This window comes from Phascolarctos cinereus, unplaced genomic scaffold, assembly GCF_003287225.1.
Source record: "Phascolarctos cinereus isolate Bilbo 61053 unplaced genomic scaffold, phaCin_HiC Scaffold_4;HRSCAF=312, whole genome shotgun sequence".
NCBI lineage: Eukaryota > Metazoa > Chordata > Mammalia > Diprotodontia > Phascolarctidae > Phascolarctos > Phascolarctos cinereus.
Genome location: NW_027555847.1, coordinates 456578986 through 456598846, shown reverse-complemented (window position 1 = coordinate 456598846; position 19861 = coordinate 456578986). Strand labels below are relative to the sequence as shown.

The following is a 19861-nucleotide window of genomic DNA, read 5'->3' as shown; positions in this document are numbered from 1 at the left end:
CTAATTTCTCCATTTATAAAAAGTGAAGACCCTATGAAATTGTGCAAAAGCAGAGTGAAATCTCACGCTATGCCCCCAATACTTTGAAGAGGAGGACCTGAAAGTACATAAAAAGTTGCTATGAAAAAGTTGCTAAAAGGTTCAGATACTACAACTCTGTCATCAAAGCCTTAAATAAATATCTAGTAAAAAACATGAATCTCTTTATATGGTGTAAAAGATCACTAGATTTGGAGTCAAGAGACCTGAGTTTGAGTACTAGTTCTGCCAGTTCCTAGAGACCATAGTTATCAATTAATTATTTTGAGCTTCGGTTTCTTCTTCTCTAAAGCGAGGTAAGATTTCTTGCACCATAATCGGTACTAGACCTTGAGTCATGAGGACCTGGATTCAAATATTAAATTGAATAGTTACTAGCTGTGTAGACATAGGAAAGTTGTTTAATGTTTCTAAGGCTGTTTCCTCATGTCTAAAATCTGGGTTAAAGTTGCCCTTATCTCACAGAGTTTTTGTGAGGATCAAACCAGATAATTTTTGTAAAATGGTCCTATGTAAATGATAGCTATTATTTTTATCTACTTCAGTGGCTTGGTATGAGGAAAGTGCTTTGTGAATTAGATTATGTAAATTAAAAAATGATTTTAACCTTTTCATTTTTTAATAATTACTTCCACATCTATCTCTGTATCTCTCTCTCTCTCTCTCTCTCTATCTATGTGTGTACGTACGTACATTTTGTTTGAAATGCAAAGCAAATTCCTATTCAGTTACATGTTGAACTGGGAGGCCTCTGGGTGCCCTTTCAGCTCTGAGATTCTATGATTATAATCTATTAAGACAGTCTTTATGGTTCCCTCTACCTCTGAAATATGACTATATTAGAGAAAACTGAGTTATTCAGAAAACATCAAGAAAATTTTATGCCCGTCTCAAAGATATGCATATCTTTAAGAAAGTGTTGGTTTAGTAGGCACCATAAAGGTTGCTTAAATGTAGAAATAATCATTAAAAGATGAAAAAAGTTTTAAAATATCTGTTTTAAAAATCTGCGTAATCTCTTGGTTTGGGATTTGTGTCACATGCCAATGTCTCTCTTCAACCATGATCTTCATATGCTGTCCAACTTCTTTAAAATATAGAATGTGACACGCAGCAGGGCCACGTAGAGGAGAAAGTTGAGGACCAAGGAGACCAAGTCCTCACTCATCTTGCTTGAGTTCCTCGGGGCCTAGCTTCGGCCCCATGTTCTTGAGGCAGAACATTCTGAGTTCGATCTGTCAATTACGGACAGCGAAAAAAACATGAAATAGATTGTATTATTTTAACAATTAAATAACATCACCATCCAAAGGTGCTGTCTAAAAATAGCAAAGGGAATGCCAGCTTTACTCAGATATAACAGAAACAAGGGAACGATCAATGTTAATTCTCACAAGTCAAAGAACATCAAAGCAAACAGGTAATGACTCCCCACTTCTCCCTCCAAACAACTGGGAAAATTCATTTTAAAAAGTGTATAAATAGTTTACGTTCTGAAAGACTACTTTGTCACATCATTTCTCTAATTTTCTCTGACCAAGAAGGACACAGTAGCGGAAAAGTCAAGTTAAGATGTATTTATTAAACATTTACTATATTCCAGACACTGTGCTAAGAGTTGAGGATACAAAGAGGGTGAAGGACAGTTTTCACTCTGAAGGAACTCAGTCGAATGGGAAGACAACTTGCAAACAACTATGTATAAATAATATATATGCATGTTAAATTGGAAATAATATGAGAGGGAAGATTAAAGAGGACTGGGAAAAGCTTCTTGGAGAAGAAGAGACTTTAGTTAAGACTTGAAGGAAGCCAGGGAAGCAAGGAGGCAGAGATGAAGAGGCAGAGAATTTTAGGCCTGGAGGACAGCCAGTGAAAATGCCCCAAACTGGACCATAGGTTGTCAGTGTGGAGGTCAATGTCACTGAATCACAAAGTACATGGGTTTCATGAAGGAGTAAAGTGTAAGAATGTTAGAAAGGCAGTCATGGGCCAGATTATGAAGGGCTTTAAAAGCCAAACAAAATTTTATATTTGATCCTAGAGACAACTAAACATTTGAGCTCTTAGCTCAGATCTACTGATGGAACTAAGATATGATGGTTCCAGCTCCAAAGTTGGATATTTTAACCTTCCAACTGTTAGTACTGTAAGTGGATTTGAAACCCCATGTGACCTTGAGCCCAACGACTTTTCATCTGGTTCTTAAAATCAGGACTAACTATATTTTCAGGCATATCTTTTCCAACTTGAAGGACAATATATTAGGGGAAATTAACTGCAAGGCAGCCAAATGGAGTTTTTATTCCAACTCTGTGTTCCTCTGAATCTGTAACTCATCCTCACAATATTCTTGGGAAGTAGACAAGTCCTATACATTTACTCATTAAAAGCTTTACTTGCAACTAGCATCCTTGTACATGGAACAGCTGTGTGGATTCTAAGTCCCACGTATATAGATAAACATTTAAATTCTCCTACCAGGAACCAACTTTGCAGTTTGGCTGGCTTGTTTTTATTTCCACGGCCAGAGTCTCTTTCTTAACCTTTGTGAGCAATGTTAAGCAATGACTTCTATTAAAGGATTAAGCTATCGGAATTTTATTAAGGCACGTGAGCATTCTGAAGCTTTCTCTTCTCTGCACTCTATCATTCCATTTGAAAAATGGTCATATGGATACCCCAAGCCAGAAAAGCAGGAGATAAGTTGGAAGCTGTGCTATGATTTGGTAGACATTGACTGTAATTTGGTCCATATGTTTTTGAAGGAAATAAATAAAAAATAATTATAATGACAACTGATATATAATGCCTTAAGGTTTGGAAAACACTTTATCTACATTATCCCATTTGATCTTGAACCAGTAATATACTTTGATATGAATACTAGTCAGTCAGTTAGTCAATAACCATTTATTAAGCACTTAACTACATTCTGGACACTATGCTAAGTGCTCACTATATAATGAAAGTTCATCTTATTTTTTATAGATAATCTGTCTCTTTGGGAGCCCATACTTGAACGGGGAAGACAACATGCAAATAACTATGTACAAGTAAGCTATATATCAATCAAGCAATAAACATTTATTAATCACCTATTGTGTACCAGTATTGTGCTAAGTTCTACCAATACAAAAGAGGCAAAAGACAGTCTTTGCTTTCAAGGATCTCATAATGTAATGGGGAGACAAAATGTAAAGAAACAAATGCAAAACAAGCTAAGCATAAGATAAACAGAAAAAAAGGTGGTACAATTAAGAAAAGTTGAGAAAGGCTTCCTGTAGAAAGTGGGATTTTAGCTAGGACTTGAAGGAAATCAGAGGAGAGAAGGGAAAGCATTCTGCGCATGAGAGAAAGCCAGTGAAAATGCCTGGAATAATAGGATGGAGCATCCTGCTCAAGGAAAAACCGGGAAACTGGTATTGCCGAGGACAGTTCAGGAAGGAAAAGTGTAAAGTCTAAGAAGTCTGAAAAGGTGTGTGGGGGGACAGCTTATGAATGACATTGAATATTAAACAGAGTACTTTACATCTGATTTCCCCCCCCGCCCCCGCTTTTTGGTAAGGCAATTGGGATTAAGTGACTCGCCCAGGATCACATAGCTAGTAAGTATCATTTGTCTGAGGCTGAGCTCAGTTCCTCCTGACTTCAAGGCCAGAACTCTATCCACTGCGCCATTTAGCTGCCCCCTTTACATCAGAATCTTGATGTGATAGGGAGTTACTGAATTTTATTGAGTAGGGTAGTTACATCTGAACTGTGCTTTACAAAGATGAGTGAAGGGTGGATTGGAGTGGGGAGAGACATGTGGCAGGCAGGCCAGACATCATGCTATTACAATCATTTAGGCAGGAGGTTATGACTGCACCAGAATGGTGGCAGTGTCCCTGGATTAGAGCAGAGTGGGGAAGGGAAAGCATATTCAAAAAATGTTACAAAAATAAAATTGACAGGCCTTGACAACAGGTTATATCTAGATATAATAGACAATAATATGAGAATGACACCCAGCTTTCAAGCTTGAGAGGACAGTAGTACCCTCAACAGTAAAGAAGTTAGGAAAAGAAGTGAATTTTGTGGAAAAGTTCAGGTTTGAATGTGTTCAGTTTAAGATGTCTGTAGGATAATTGGTTCAAGATGTCTAATGCTGGAGATACAAGGCTAGAGGTCAGGAGAGAGATTAGGGCTGGATAAATGGATCTGAGAATAATCTGTATAAAGGTGATAATTGAAATAATGATGGCTTATGAGATCACAAAGCAAAATAATATATAAAGAGATCACAAGAAGGCCAAAGATAGAACTTCAGGTGATACCCATCACATAGGAAAGTGAGAAGGAGCAGTTAGATAGGTTGAAGGAGAAACAGGAAAGATTAGTGTCATGAAAACCCAGTTATTTTTTTAATTTGATATTTATTTGACTTTTAACATTCACTTTAAAAAATCAGTTCAAGGGGCAGCTAGGTGGTGCAATGGATAGAACACTGGCCCTGGAATCAAGAGGACCTGAGTTCAAATCCAGCCTCAGACATACAGTACTTCCTAGCTGTGTGACTCTGGGCAAGTCACTTAGCCCCAACTGCCTCACTAAAAAAAAATTAAAAAAATAAAAAAAATTAGTTCAAATTTTCTCCCTCCCTCCAACTCTTCCTACACACACTGAGAAGACAAGCAATATGATATCAATAAACATACACTCGATCCTCAATGTTCAAGAGTGTTTAACTTTCAAGACTTGGAGCATTTGCATTATTTTATTAATAACCTTATTTCCACTTTCCTTGTTTTCACTTTTGTGTTGACGATCGTGCACAATTTCTGCTATGTGCAATAGAAGGAAAAAAATGGCAGGTGCAATGCATGCAAGTGTGTGGAATGGCTGGTATTCTATTAGGTACCTCACTGGTCTTAGTCACCTTACCATTGTAAAAAAAATCCTTTTCCATTCATTACATATTTTCATTGTTTGCCTTTAAAACTCAAGTTTTGGGTTGTAATTATATTCCCAAAGCATAGTGCAAGTTTTTTGGACTCTAAACCCAAGCATGCAAAGTCAATGATATGACTTATTAAGAAAATAAAGAGGTTAAATGACAACTTGCCTCCTATGTTTCTGTATTCTGAAACCCTTAAGGATCTCAAATGGCATGCACAAAGTAGACAGTGCTGACTGATTATTTCAAGCTGGTGTGTCTTTCATGATTTCCAACACCACCTACCAGCTGTGAAGGACAGAGTCTCCAAGGTGATGTTAAGACCTTGCCAGTCTCAGCATCTTCTGATGGCGGCAACCAAAGTCCCAGTAACCTCTCCCTTGGTTTTCAGAAGGTGGCAAACAGAGTAAGGTTTACATCAATATAGTATATAGTACAATGCCCTCATACTGCCATCTGACATATCGGAAGATAAGATTCAGTTTAAATTTTTTTTTAGTTTTAAGAATTTTATTTACTGTTCAATATTTGTGGTACTGTAGATTTAATTGTCTGAAATCAATGTTTTTCTATGGAGATGTTAGCACAAAAGATCACAGAATTCTAAGGAATTTACTAGTGAGTAAAAATATTTTGCATGTTACCAATTTTATTTTGTGTACTGCGTTTTTTGGGTTATTACATGGTTACTATGTTAGGAAAAGTGTATATTATCAGAATTAATGTTTTGTTATAAAGAATTGTATGTAGAAAAGTACATTTTCAGCAATCTCTAGCAAAAGATTATAGTTTTTGATGGTTGCAGAAACCTAACCCCTTATTTCCCATAGGTTCAATATATCAACATTGGCTTTTTAAAAAACTTTTGTGCCATTTTCTAGCAACATTGGTCCCATGAAAGATGAGAATCGACTTTTTTCCACGTTAGTCATAGCACAAAAAAGAAAGAAAAATAAAGTAAGAAAATCATATTTCAATTTGCACTCAGAGTTCTTCAGTTCTCTCTTTAGAGCTTGAAAGCATTTTTCACCACGAGTCCTTTGGAACTGTCTTGAATCACCGTATTGATCAAAATAGCTGAATCATTCACAATTGATCATGATACAATGTCATTGTATTGTGTACAATATTCTGTTTCTAATTATTTCACCTTAATCAGTTCATATAAGTCTTCCCAGGTTTTTCCAAAGCCATCCCATTCATCATTGTTTTTTTATGGTACAATAGTATTTCATCACAATCATAATCCATACCTTGTTCAGCCATTCCCCAATTCATGATCATTTCTTCAGTTTCCTCATGAAATCTAGAAAGAAGAGGGAATCAAGGAAAGAGGGTAATTGATGGTGTCAGAGGTTGCAAAGAAGTCAGGAAAGATAAGGATTAAAAAAAAAGTCATTATATTTGTCAAAAGATTATTGGTAATTCTGGGAAGAACAGTTTTGGTCGGACTCTGGGAAGAGAAAAATCTTGCCCGAGATCATACAGCAAGTATGTGGTACCACGACAAGATTCAAGTCCAGATATCTCACTTTCCAATGCCCCCTTCTATCTCTAATAATTACAACTGGGGAGCCAATTCAGAAAAAATACTATTCTTGTTGTTGTTGTTGTTGTTGTCATTGTTGCTATTGGGCTAGAAGGCGATAGTCCTACCTCTCCTACTTCTATTGGCATGGTGGAAAGAGTGCCAAATTTCGAGTCAGAGGACCAGAATTCAAATTTCATCTTTGTTAATTACTTCCTGTGGCAAATTACTGGACATTCTGGGCCTCAGTTTTCTCAACTCTAAAATCAGGACAATGGGCTAGATGACTTCTAGCATCCCTTCCAGTTCTAAATGTGTGATTCTACAAAGAATTGTCGTAAACATTGAGAAAGCAAGAAATGTAATATCAAAGTATAATGTTATGGAGATATCTTTAATCCTTATTTACCTTGATTTTCTCATTTGAATTTATCTGCATTATGGTTTTTACTGCAGAAAATAAAATGCAACCAAAAGGGTAGCTAAAAAGTCCATTCATTGGAACTTTCCTTGCCCCACCCTTCTCATGCCCTCTAAGGTGATAAGGATGCTTTCTCAAGATTTTTTTGTGTAAGTTTTTCATATTTGTCTTGAAGAGCTGTGCTCGTCCCTAAATCGTCATGCTTTAGGTAGCAGTTGGAAAAAAAGATGCCCTTTAAAGTTCCTTCCAAGTCTGAGATATTATGATGCCACTATTTTAACCTGAGTAAAAATTTTACATATCTTTTTGTGGGTTTATGAGAATTTTTCACCTTCATAAGGTAGGAACTGAATCAAATCTATTATTTTAATATAATATTCAGTGGTTGTGGAAAATTAAAGCCGTATTTTATTCCATTGAAAGACATGCTTATTCTTGCCTTGGTATAGTACAGCAGATATTTAATTTTCTATTATTTTTATATGCTATCAATTTAAAGAGATTTGTTTTTCCTGGGAAGATACAACTAACATTGCAAGGAAGATTATGAAAAGGAAAATCAAAGTGATCTTAAGTGGTAGTTTAGCCATGTATCAGAAAAATAAAAAGAAAAGTTTTAATCATAAAAAGCTTAGTAGAATAAATGTTCATCAAGATAGTTGTAAGAGACAAGATATCTTATCAACAAATATGTCTTTCCTAAATGTGAGAATCCAAAATGACTTCAGCATGACTGTTGATTTGGGATCTCATGAAACCCCACAGTTAAGTGTGAAATCAGTATTGACGTAAAAAAGCTGTCATTTCCTGGGAAGATCACAGTGCAACTAAGATGCCACCCAGTATCACCATATGAAAAATTGCAATGGCCTGATTATGTGTAGCAGGGCTCTGATGAAATCCAGCTGTTAAGTAACTTTAAAAATAAGTGGCTGCCCAACTGAAGAAAATTGTACAGGATAATTATCAAGTTAGACACCGTAAAATGAACACAGACTTAAACAAGAATGGTTGACTACAAGTGGAACAGCAATTTGAGGCATTTTTAAGCCCTGTCTAATTGTAGCCAGTGGTGAGCTGATTTTAGAGTATATCCTTCCTACTTTGCTCTTTCTCCTTAAAATGAAACTGAAACAAGTTACATTTCTGCTTTTCTTCTCTTAAAGAGATGGCTACAAGTGGAGGGTCAGGCTGACATTTTTCTTTGTTGAAACAAACTTGTCAAGTGACTGCATTAGCAGTAATAAATAATGGTTTCCTCTAGAGTACAATAAGTTCATTTTTAAAGCAAATTTTGAGTCAGTTGTTACATAATTTGGAGGTTGGGAGCAGTTATAGAAATTTCTCTGTGCACGCATATGAATACACATGCATAAACGATATATTTTGAATCCAGTGGGACATGTAAATCTTTTAAGTAATTTATGGTTCCTATACCAAAAATCAAATGAAAAGCATAAGTATAATTAAATACATTTTATTATCTTTTGTTACCCTTCAGAGTTGTCTTGTATCATTATATTGCTGAGAATAGCTAAGTCATTCATGGCTGATGATCTTACAATATTGTTGTTACTTTGTACACAGTACATTTCACTTTGCATCAGCTCATGTTAATCTTTCCAGATTTTTCTGAGAGCATACTGCTCACTATTTCTTATAGCACAAAGTATTCCACCATAATCACATACTACAATTTGTTCAACTATTCCCCAGTTGGAGGGCATCCCCTCAAAAGCGTTTTGATTCTGACTACACTGTCACCCAATACTCCCTCCCTTCTATCACCTGGCCTTCTTTTATTCCTTTCCTCTTCTACTTTATTTTAAGGTAAGATAGATTTCTATACCCAATTGAGTGTGTATGTTCCCTTTTCAAGCCAATTCTGGTGAGAATAAGGTTCATTCACTCCCCCCACCTCCTCCTTCTTTCCCTCCACTGTAAAAGATTTTTCTTGCCTCTTTTATGTGAAATAATTTACCCCATCTTCCTTTCTGTCCGTTCCTCTCTCATCCCTTAATTTATTTTCTTTTAGACATTGTCCCTTCATATTCAATTCACACCTGTGCCCTCTGTTTATATACACTCCTTCTAATTATCCTAATAATGAGAAAGGTGTTATGAGTTACAAACATCATCTTCCCATGTAGCAATGTAAACAATATAACCTTATTTAGTCTCTTATGATTTCCCTTTCCTGTTCACCTTTTTATGCTTCTCTTGAGTCTTGTATTTGAAAGTCAAATTTCCTATTCAGTTCTGGTCTTTTCATCAAGAATGCTTGAAAATCCTCTGTGTCATTGAATATTGATTTTTTCCCCTGAAGGATTATACTCAGTTTTTCTGGTTGGTGATTCTTGGTTGTAATCCTAGCTCCTTTGCCCTCTGGAATATCATACTCTAAACCCTCTGATCCTTTAATGTAGTAGCTACTAAATCTTGTATTATCTTGACTTTGGCTCCATGACACTGGAATTGTTTCTTTCTCACTGCTTGCAATATTTTCTCCTTGACCTGGGGATCTGGAATTTGACTATAACATTCCTGGCAGTTTTCACTTTGGGATCTCTTTCAGAAGGTGATCAGTGGATTCTTTTAATTTTTATTTTGCCCTCTGGTTCTAGAATATTAGGGCATTTTTCCTTGATAATTTCTTGAAAGATGATATGTAGGCTCTTTTTTTGATCATGGCTTTCAAGTATTCCAATCATTTTAAAATTATCTCTCCTGGGTCTATTTTCCAGGTCAGTTGTTTTTACAATGAGCTATTTCACATTGTCTTCTCTTTTTTCATTCTTTTAGTTTTGTTTTGTTATTTCTTGATTTCTCATAAAGTCATTAGCTTCCATTTGCTCCATTCTAATTTTTAAGAAATTATTTTCTTCATTGAGGTTTTGTGCCTCCTTTTCCATTTGGACAATTCTGCTTTTTGAGGTATTCTTCTCCTCATTGGCTTTTTGTACCTCTTTTGCCATTTGGCCTAGTCTATTTTTTAAGGTGTTATTTTCTCCAGTATTTTTTGGTGTCTCCTTTACCAAGCTGTTGTCATGTTTTTCATTATTTTCTTGCATCACTCTCATTTCACTTCCTAATTTTTCCTCTGCCTGTCTTACTTGCTTTTCAAAATCCTTTTTGAGCCCTTCCATGACCTGGGACCAATTCATATTTTTCTTGGAGGCTTTGGATGTAGGAGCTTTGGTTTTGTTGTATTCTTCTGAGTGTGTGTTTTGATCTTCCTTTTTACCATAGTAACTTTCTATAGTCAGAATTTTTTCCTATTGTTTGCTCATTTTCTCAGCCTATTACTTGGCTTCTAACTTTTTGTTAAAATAAGGCCCAGCTTCCGAGGTGGAGGGTGCATTGTCTCAAGCTTCAGGGATTTTGTGCAGCTGTTTTCAGAGATACTTTTAGGGACCTGTAAGTTTTTAGTTCTTCCAAAGTGGTATTACCTAAGAAGAGGTATTTACTCCTTTCCTGGTCTGTACTCTGGTTTGTGAGTAAACACAAGCACTCTTTTCTGCCTTAGAACTGTGAGGAGGGTCTTCCCTACTGTGGCTGCAAGCTCTGCTGTGCTAGTGCCCCTACTCGCCCTGGGACTGCTACCTAGGACTGTGACCTGGATCTGATTATGGGCAAAGCAACAGAGTCCTGCCTCAGCACTAGAAAAGAGACCCTTGTAGTCTCCTTCTGACCAGTTGTTCAACCCCCTATGGCCTGAGAACTTCAGAAACAGTCAGTGCTGCTGCTGATTTAATCACTCCCAAGGCCTATTCCTGGTTTGCTGGGGCCTGGTCTGTGCTGGACTGTGCTCCATCTCATCCTGGTGTGACAGACCTTTCCTGCTGACTTTCTAAGTCGTCTTGGGCTGGAAATTTGTTTCACTCCATCTTTTTGTGGGTTCTGCTGCTCTAAAATTTGTTTAGAGTAATTTTTAAAAATATTTGGAGGGGATTAGAGGAAAGCTCAGGCGAGTCCCTGACTTTACTTCACTATCTTGTATTTGCCTTCACACCTCAGAGATCTAGCCCAGTGAATATCTAAACAGAAATTGACCCCTCAAAATCTCTGATAAGTAGTAATACAATATAAACCTGTATATGGTTTTCTTTGGAGCTAAACTGCTTGCCTTATATGGCATGAGGCAGAGCAGCTTGAGAGAATTGTTTAACAATAAATGAGTTCTCTCTTGGAGACTTATCTGGAACTGTTTCATTTGTGAGTGGTGGAGCTAGATTACTTGCCTCAGCATTGAGTGAACTAGGATAGATTCTTCACAATATTTCTGTGAAGTGTGAGTCCATAGGAAGGAACTTGAAATTCTGGAAACATTGAGCTTCTTCCTATTGGGAGAAGAAGCTCCCTACTCCTCCAATTTTACTGTCCTTTTCTTTTTCATTCTTTTAAAATTTCTGTTTCTGTCCCTCAATTAAGCTTTTGTATATTCTAATTTTACTTCAATGGGGTGGTTAGGTCAGAACCTTACATGTACAAAGGAAAATCTAAATTCTGAGGAACTGGGTATAAACATGTGTTGGGGAATAACTATAAAAAACTTATTGCTATTGGAAGACTGAACTTTCACATATATTATGTTGGGAATGTCTTAGAACTGTGTCTTGTGGTCACTAGTAGTTTGTACCACATTGACTCAGGACATCTCATTAAATAATTTTTTTTAGTTTTAAGTCATGATATCCTATTAAAATAGCATATTCAACCACTGTCAAACAATAATGTATTAATTTCCCTCCCCCCCAGAGTATGCAGTATGACACAGTAATAATTTAAAATATCCTTATCCATGATAATCAATGAAAATATCTCCCAATCAAGTGAGCAACTAAAACTAAGCCTTGGAAAATTTCTGAATCCAAACAAACATAAAAGTCTCAAACAGAATTCTTGTATATAGTCTTGAATACTCAATCCCAGCATTTTAGTTTCCCAATGATATTTTTAAACTTTTTTTTCTTATGGATAATATAACTATGAGACCCATATTTTATAAATAAACTTGGCATTTTCCATTCCATTTATCTTTGTTTTCAGCTGGAGGAGAAGTAAAAGTTGCTATCTGGTCTACCTTACTGGATTTACAACATCATAGTTCATTAGCTTCATCAGTTTATCAGCTCAAAATTTTCATGGGTAATTTAATATTCTACATTTCTTTTCCTACCCATAAGGAAGTTGTAACCTCATGGCCATCCATCATTAGTTTGTCAGCGAGATGAGAGGCCACAAACCCTGCTCCTCCAGCTATCAAGAAAAACATTTTTTGGTCCTTTTCTAATAAAATTTTCAGTGGTGGGTACTTTTGGGTGGAGTTTTTTCCAAGTCTCTGATTCTGTCTCTTAATGCCATGCAACAGCCTCTTCTATCTTATTATCAATTTTCTGTTCTTCATTTTACTGGACAGGAATATTAACACAGTTCCCACAAGTAGCTGATCCTATATAGGCAATAAAGGCAGTGAATATCAGCAGTTTCATTCTTCTTTTCTGGCTGATGGCAGTCAGCAGGCATAGCAATGGTCCCTTAGTCACCATGCCTGGGAGCAGTACTACCTGCATCCAGCAGGGCTCTCATTAAATATTAATAACTAAGGTTGCCCCTCAAATGAATTGGTGGACTCCTAGACTGTATGGGGAAGAGTCATTCCTTTCGATTGACTTATAATATGAAGAAGACAGACCCACTTGCCCCCATTTTTCTCCTCTGATATTTTTTTCTTTAATAAAGAGAATAGAAGAGTTAGGAGAGGATCTTAGTTATGGGGTAAAGATCCCTCTCTCCTAGAATTGTTAATGGCTGCTTTGGGCAGAAGCACATCTTTTGTCACCCACGCAACATGAGTAAAGAGTTCTTTGTCTCATCATTACAGAGATAGTGACAATCTCTCAGCCTGAAAGATGGCATCTGTGAACAATTGGGCACATGTGGCCAAGTGGTCAGAGCTCTAAAATCTGACTGCGTGACGGGAGGGATTTCTTTGGGGCATTTCCCATGCAGTAATTCTGTAATATAACCTATTGAAAGAGAAGGGGCCAATTTTATTGAGAGTTCTAGAATCCAACCCTCTAACAGAGAAAAGATAGTTCATGAGAAGTCATTGGCAGTACCAACCTCTTGGGGGGAGGGAGGAACCAGATTATGTATATGGCACCTGATGGCATGGCTAAGAGAAGAGATTAAAACCATAAAATGGAGCAGGGGGACAAAGTACTTTGAATTTGCCCTCCAATTCTCCTGTGAAGCATTTAGATGGCATTAATGTAATGAGAAATGCCTCTTTATCTGCTGCCAAGAAGTCTAGTTCTTAAAGAGATCATATGTCTAGCTATCGACCTGAGAAGTTATGAGTAAAAGTAGAACTCACCACAAAATCAAGGAGTTGTCCTTTTAGCAACCCCAAATTCATCACTTCTCTAAGATAAATCCAAACCATATCATGATTTTATGAGTGAAGAACTTTATGACCCAAGGGAAGCTGGAAGTCAGAGGGTGAGATTATGATAATTGTATATAGGCCATTCTGAGTCCTTTCAATTTTTTGGAGGGATGTAGAATAAATGAAGTCATATACCTCATATATTTATAATTAGTTAACTAAGCGCTTACATGGGAGGTAGAGATGTCCAATCTAAATATATTGGAACATAAAACCAAATCTATTTGGAGATTTCCTAAAGACAGCTCTGGATATGGGCATGATGAGGCAGAGAATTGTTGGTTTTGGGGGTAGCCTCCCAAACTGAATGCAGTTAATTCAATTAATCACAAACTGAATGTGATTAATTCAGTTAAACCTTGGGTAAATTGGACTATGGACTATATAAAAGGAATTCACTCCTGAACTGGCCCATTATACTTTTAGATAACCTAAATTTTAGAAAGTTTTTGTTTTTTCTCTTATATTAAACCTCCATTAACCATTTCTCCTAGGCCTGTCACCTAGGATTAGAAGGAACAAATCTAAATTCTTCTTCCACCTTAAAAAAAACACAAACCTTTGAATACTTGATAATTTTCATTCCTCGCCTTTCTCCCTCCAACAAATCTTTTCAAGACAATCAGACTTATTTTTCACAACTGATTTTCATACAGTATGGCTTTGTGTTTTCTCATCATCCTGGTTGTCCTTCTCAGGACTCTAGTGTCTTTAATGTCCTTCTCTTCCAGGCCTTCCCAGTTGCCTGTATTCCTATGCATTTAAAAAAGACCTAAGGCTAATACTGTCTCCTTCAGTGAGTTTTATCAGATCCTCTTAATCAATAATGCCCTTTTTCTCTCTTAGACTTGATCCAAGCTCTTTAGCTAGCATTTACAAAATGCTTTAAGGTCTGTTAAACACTTTACAAATATCTAATTTCATTCTCACCACAATGGTAGATCATGCTATTATCCCCATTTTACAAATGAGGAAACTGAGGGAGATAGAATAAATGACTTGCCCAGGGTCATCCAGGTAGTATTTGATTAATACATACAACTCCTTTCCTTTCCCCTGCCATTTCCTCCCCTTCCCTCTCTTCTCCTTTCCTATCTTCTCTCCTCTCCCCTTACCTGAGGTGTTCTGCCCAAAGAAGCTGCCTTGGAGTTTACTGGCTAGATTTATCTCCGGAAGACTAAGCCTTAAATCCAATTCACTCTGGAGTTCATAGGTTGGACAACAATAGGTCCTTCCCCGAGCACCACTTAATGGTTATTTTTGGGCCTTCCTGGCTCAGAGTGAATGTAAATAGTAACTATTTCTCTGAGGGTCTCCCTCACAGTTTGATTTTTTTTTTTATTAAAGGGGCCATCCCTTGACTCACTTCTTAAAGAGGACTATTCATTGAATGAGCATTGCCTCACTCAAACTGAGAACCTAAAAAGACCTTAGCTTAAAAGGGCCAGGGTCTCCCATTGCATCCTGAGCTATCTCTAGTCATCTTGATGAATATCTGGCCACTGGACCCAGATGGCTCTGGAGGAAAGGGTGAGGCTGGTCACCTTGCACAGCCTTCCCTTACTTAAAACAAAGTCAATTGAAAGTCATGTTATCATCTCCCTGATGTCATGGTCCTCTTCAAGAACAAAGAACAAACACAACAACCACATATGTAAATACATATTATACACATACATGATGTTTGTCTCATATACTCCTGCAAGACCATAAGCTCCATGAGTGGAGTAAAGATAGACCAATTCTTGTCTCTTTGCCTTTCCAGTATCTCCAGCCTGGAATGCTTTCCCTTCTTGTATTCATTCCTTGGAATCCCTTATTTCCTCCATGCCTCAGCTCCAATACCATCTTCTGCATGAAGTCTTTCCTGATCATCTCAGGACCAGTGCCCTCAATCCCTCCCAAACTAGCCTATATTCATTTAATACGTTATTTGTTCATATATTTATATGTGTACATATTTTCTTCCCATTTCAAATGCAGTCTCCTTGTAGGGATTAAATATTTGATTTTTCTCTTTGAACACTCAGCATTTAGCATGGTGCATGGCAAACATTAAGCATTTAATAAATGGTTATTGATTAATTTTCACTATAATAATAATTTATTAACCTAAGCTTTTTTTTTTTTAACAAAAACAAACTAACAAAACCTCTAGCCAGGTAAAAAATATTACAAAAGTTGGATTAGAAGTTATGATTCATAACTATCAGAGATTTTTTAAAAATTGTTATTGAATTGGGTAGTATTCAGGCTTAGATAACATCAAATGATGCTTCTAACTCCAAGACTCTATATTACTCAGAGCTGACATCTGGCTCTATAGAATTCCTCTATAGAGATCCAAAGCTTGGAATATTTTTGTGCTAGAGTCAAACACTATAAACAATGGCAGGGGCTCAAAAGGGAAAGGGGGGAGAGGTGAGAGGATTTTGTATAGGAGGTGTATGGAAGGAGGAGCCAGAGACCCCAGGCTGTTACTAGGGAAGCTGCCCATGCCTACCTCCTAAAGAAGAGAATCTATTATTTGCTTTCTATTAGAGCTGTTCTTATCATATATTTATCAAGAATAATTAGTTGTTTATACTTGGCATCTAAGAAATTTAATTAGGATTGAGGGCTAGTGCATAGTATTAAATCCTCCAGCAAATCAGATGCTTTAGGAGAGCCCTAGATGCCTCCTCAATCTCCACAACTCAAAGTATTAGAATTGGAAGGAATACTAGGAATCATCTGTAAAAGAGTTCTTAAAGTGAATCCTGTGAACTTGCCTTTAAAAAATATTTTTATGACTGCTTTTAAATATAATTGACCTTTTTCTAATTCTATGTGTTTTATTTTATGCATTTAAAAACATTTTGGGAAGGGTCAATGGGTATAATCATATTCTCAAAGGAATATATGACACACATATAAAAAATTTAAGAATTCATCTAGTCCAGTTCCTTGATTTTATAGAAGAGGAAACTGAGGCAACAGAAACAGGAAGTAACTTGCTCAAGCTCACAGAGAAAGGCTCATTCAACTCATTGAAATTGAGGTTTCTCTCTCTCTCTGTCTCTCTCTGTCTCTGTCTCTGTCTCTCTGTCTCTCTCTCTCTCTTTCTCTCTCTCTCTCTCTCTCTCTGTCTGTCTGTCTGTCTGTCTGTCTGTCTGTCTGTCTGTCTGTCTTTTCCCACTGTGTGAATTTAAGGAGCACTTATAACTCTGGAAATCTTATCTTTGTCCTTTATTTTTCTAGATGTTTCTATTCCTCTTTTGACTTTCATATTCCAACCTGTTTTCCTGCCCAAATTCCAAGCTAGATTAAAACATTTTAAAGGAAAGAAAAAGATTCTAGATCTTCCTGGGAGGCAGAGCTGACCCCAGGAAGACATACATACATACATACATACATACATACATACATACATACATACATACATACATGTGTGTGTACACACACACACACACACACACACACACATACACATATATGCACCTTGCACTAACAGAAGAGGAAATTGAATAAATACTTAAAGAAATACTCAAACCTATCTTAGAAAAATAAGTTAATCAAGCCATAAATGAACTCCCTAAGAAAAAATCCCTAGGACCAGATGGATTTAAAAGCAAATTCTTCCAAACAGTTAAAGAAAAAAATAATTTTAATACCATATAAGCTATTAAAAAACTAAAAACAGCTCTAGCAAATTCTTTCTGTGACAGAAATATGGTTTTGATATATGAACTAGGAAGAATGAAAACAGAAAAAGAAAACTGTAGACCAATTTCCCTAAATATTTATGCAAAAAAAAATACGAGCAAGGAGATTACAGCAAGCTATCACAGAAAACATACATCATGAATAGATTGGACTGATGTTAGGAGTGCTGAGATGGTTCAAGATTAGGGAAACTATAAGCATCATTGACCATTTTAATAATAAAAACAACAAAAATTATATGATTCTATCATTAGATGAAGAAAAGGCTTTTGACAAAATATACCAGCATTCCTATTAAAAGCACTATAAAGCATAGAATAAATGAAGCTTTTAAAAAATAATTAGTATCTATCTAAATCAAGAGCAAGGACTATCTGCAATAGGGATAAACTAGAAGCCTTTCAAATAATATCAGTAGTGAAGCAAGGATGTCCATTATCACTACTATTGCTGAATATTGTATTAGAAATGCTAGCTATGGTAATAAGACAAGAAAAGAAATTAATGAGATAAGAACAGGTAATGAGGAAACAAAACCATCACTATGCAAATTATATGACTACATATTTAGAGAACCTTAGAGAATCACCTAAAAATCTAGTTGAAAAAATTACCAACTCTAGCAGAGTTGCCGGATATAAAAAATCCATACAAATTATCAGCATTTCTATATATTGCCAACAAAACTTAGAAGAAGAGATAGAGAAATTCCACTTAAAATACCTGCAGACAATGTAAAATACTTTGGTATCTGACTGCCATGGCAAATGCAGGAACTATATGAATATAATTACAAAACACTTTTTATACAAATACAAATCTAAACAATTGGAGAAAAATTAATTGCTCAAGGGTAGGCTGAGTCAATATGAAAAAAATGGCAATTTTGCCTAAGTTAATTTAGTTATTTAGTGCTGTGTCAATCAAACTACCAAAGAGTTATTGTATACAATTACAAAAAAAACCCCAACAAAATTCATCTGTAAGGTTAAGAATATCAAGATAATCAATGGAAAAGAAGTGAAAAAAGGGGGCTCAGCAGTACCAGATATCCAACTATAAATACTTCCAAGCAATAATCATCAAAATAATCTGGTACTGGATAAAGAATAGAGTGGTTGTTTGGTGGAATAAATTAGGTGCACGATATATAGATGCAAATGACCACAATAAACTAGTGTTTGATTAACTCAAAGATCCAACCTTTTGGGGCAAGAACTTACTGTTAAACAAAAACTGCTGGGAAAACTAAAAAGCAGTCTGGCAGAAACTAGGCACAGACTAACATCTCACACAATATACCAAGATAAGGTCCACATTGTTCTTGTTTTTCCTTTGTTCTTCAAGAGGATAAGTGAAATCGTGAGGGTGATATCTTGACTTTCAATTGAATTAGATTTTAATGAGGCAGAGCTGAGAAAAATCATCAGCCTCACTCTTTCCTGAAGAGTCATGTGACAAGACAAGAGTCAAGATGACTAGCAATGGACCAGGATGTAGTAGGTGGCCTTGGCCTTTTTAAATTAGGGTCTTTCTCATGTCTCAGTTTGCCTAAGGTAATGCCCACTCCATGACTAAGGGCTAGGTAAGAATTGAGACAAAAGATGGCCTAGTTTACCATCACAAAATATCAGTCTTGGAGGAAAAGACCCTCAGAGTTTCTGGCAAGAACAGAAAACAATTGCTATTTACACTTGCTCTAAGCCATCAAAATGTGAACAATGAGCAACAGAGGCTTGGGCTTGGGCCAATTATTGGCCATTCAATGGAAGCCAGAATGATTTTTTTCCCAGAGCTATTTTTCAAGAAAGCATAAATGAAAACTGCACAGGACAAAGAGTGAATTGTTCCAGCTTTTGAACAAAAATAAATGAATATATATATATATATATATATATATATATATATATATATATATATATATATATATATATATATATATATATAATTTTTGAATCTAGCCTTCAAGACATCTTACAAAATATAAATAACCAAATAACCAAAAGTTATATTGCTTTGGACAGAGCACACAATGTCAGAGTGTGATGCCCTACATGGAGAGAGAGACCACATGTGGCAAGGGAAGAAGGAGAAGAAGGAAGCAACAGTGGCAGAAGCAACAGAAAAAGGAGGAGGAGGGAGAGGAAGAGGAGAAGAAATAGTAGTATTCCCCAATTCAAATTGGCAGGTTCTCTTCCCTTAGGGCAGCTACTCCTACTTACAGATTATTGTTCTTCCTTCTTTCTCAAAGAAGACAACATCAAGAGGGTAACATTTTCACTTGCGAGTGAATTGGATTTAAGTGAGGCAGAGCTGAGCAAAGTTATCAGTCTCACATTCTCCCCTCCAGATGATCACAGTAAGTAAAATGGATAATTTTGATTACATGAAATTAAAAAAGATTTTGTATAAACAAATCAATGCAGCCACATTTAGAAGGAAATCAGGAAACTGAGGGGAACACTTTTACAGCAAATTTCTATGATAAGGTATACTAATGCACTGCTGGTGGAGTTGTGAACTGTTCCAACCATTCTGTAAAACAATTTGGAACTAGGCCGGAGGGACAATAAAACTGCATACCCTTCGACCTAGCAATGCCATTATTAGGTTTGTATCCCAAAGAGATCAAAGCAAAAGGAAAAGAACCTATATGTATAAAAATATTATATTTATAGCTTTTTAGTGATTGCAAAGGAGTGGGAATTGAGAGGTGTCCATCAGTTGGGGAATGGTTAAACAAGTACATGATTGTGATGACATACTACTGGATCCTTC

At 36.3% G+C, this 19861-nt stretch overlaps 1 pseudogene; it reads right to left on the bottom strand.

Annotated features, from left to right (window-relative positions):
* Positions 1-1108: 1108 nt before the first annotated feature.
* On the bottom strand, positions 1109-1262 carry LOC110197284 (mitochondrial import receptor subunit TOM5 homolog pseudogene; annotated as a pseudogene).
* Between the last annotated feature and the right edge of the window lie 18599 nt (positions 1263-19861).